We start from the raw sequence: 1,778 nt of genomic DNA on the forward strand, positions 1-1,778 counted from the left end.
CAGGCAGTGCAGGCTGAAGGTTTTAGATATACTCCATCATGGAGCACTCAGCTCCTTCCCCATTGACTGTGGCCCAGTGGAGTCTGAGGGCCTGTGGCGACATTGAAAACTTGACCCCAGCATGTTAACACTGCATCACCGAAAAGCACAATCACAGTCACGCCAACACACGATCTTATCTTAAAAGTGACAGAGGGACAGAAAAGTGATGATGTGACAATAGAGACACGTCATCCCATTTGCTTTTTCAAATCACATGTCACATTTGCTGCCAATTTGTCCTTTAGAATGAATTCTACCATCCAACTGCTTTCCTCCAGCTTCACCTGTTCATGTTATACAGTGTATATCATCCTCCTGTGATTCATTTCAGTCTCTCTCTCATGAGCCTTTGTGGCTTGAAATTAACAGTGAAATAGCATGTACTCTTGTCCTGAAATCAATGGATTTTTATCTTGGTTTTTTTATTTCTAATATGTTGTAATGTCTTGACACTTTTACATCTCTCAAGTAGCTGATAAGACTTTAGAGGTTGGCAAGGACATATCGCCAAAATCAACACAAAAATTGATCTTCTCATCAGTCTGCTTTAACAGTCTTGTTGTGTTCATACTCAGGCTTTTGCAAACTTGTTCTAACTTTGTCTGGAGAAAGGGTTCTGCAATAATCCAAAAGTCAATGTAAAAATGAGTGCTGTCAAAGTTAACATGTTAATTTTGGCCATTAATTTTAAACATTTAACGCAATTAACAGAGTTTTGTTTACTTCCGGTGGCAGCTGACCCATAACCTTTGGTGACGTGAGCAGGCAAACCGATGTAGCCCACCAGCTATAATGCTGTTTTTCGTCACTTTATTAAGTTTTTATATTTTTTCATGCAAGTAATTAACCGTTTAGATCCACAATATGTTTGTTGCCTTGTGGAATGTTCTGCAAAGCACATGAAATGTGTTATATAAATAAAGCTTGCTTGCAATATGCGGTTAGTTTATCCAAATGACGCCTGTTTGGAAGTTTGCTGTGGTCGGCTGGTCAACCTGCCGGGGTAAGAAAGAGAGCCGATTAATTTACCCGCAGGTCTTTAGAGGTTTACCGCCAGCTGGTTTAATTCTTTTTAAGAGATAAATATTGGTCTCATGGTTTGTTTAGTTGTTGATTAGTTTGTTTGTGTGAAAAGCAAAGCTTTGTGTGAACTGGACTGAGGAGCAGCGCTGCCTCGGGGCTCTGTATGTACAGAAATCACCACATTTACATCAATAAATTAATGTTTTACAATGAAACAATTGGTCAACATTAAATTTAGTTTACAGAGGGAAATTCAGTGTGATGTGCTTGTTATATTGTGCACGTCTGTGGCGCACAACTCCGTAAAGTGTTCCGTTCACGCCAGCGTGGTAGGAAATTTAGTGACAAATTTGTACTTCACAGGAGAGAAACTGTGTTCAAAGTTTAAAGAAAGCCAATTAGTCTTTGAATTTAAATATACTTTCTTTGTGTTTTATTCTACATTCATTTGATGATTTAACATAAATAAATATTTGTTATAAGCTTAAATCTTAAGTGGACAAATGCAATTAATTCATTGTAGAGTTGTCACGATACCAAAATGAGTAACCACGGTACTATACCAGACAAAGTATCACGGTTCCGGGTAATATCACGATACTGCAACCTTTTTTTATTATTATTATTTTTATGAACTGCAATGTATTTGTACAAGTTATAAATACTTATTAATTACTTATAATGTTGTTTGGTGCATGATAAACATAATACTA

This window comes from Trachurus japonicus, chromosome 9 (genome assembly GCF_045865225.1).
Source record: "Trachurus japonicus isolate A0001 chromosome 9, Traja_1.0".
NCBI lineage: Eukaryota > Metazoa > Chordata > Actinopteri > Carangiformes > Carangidae > Trachurus > Trachurus japonicus.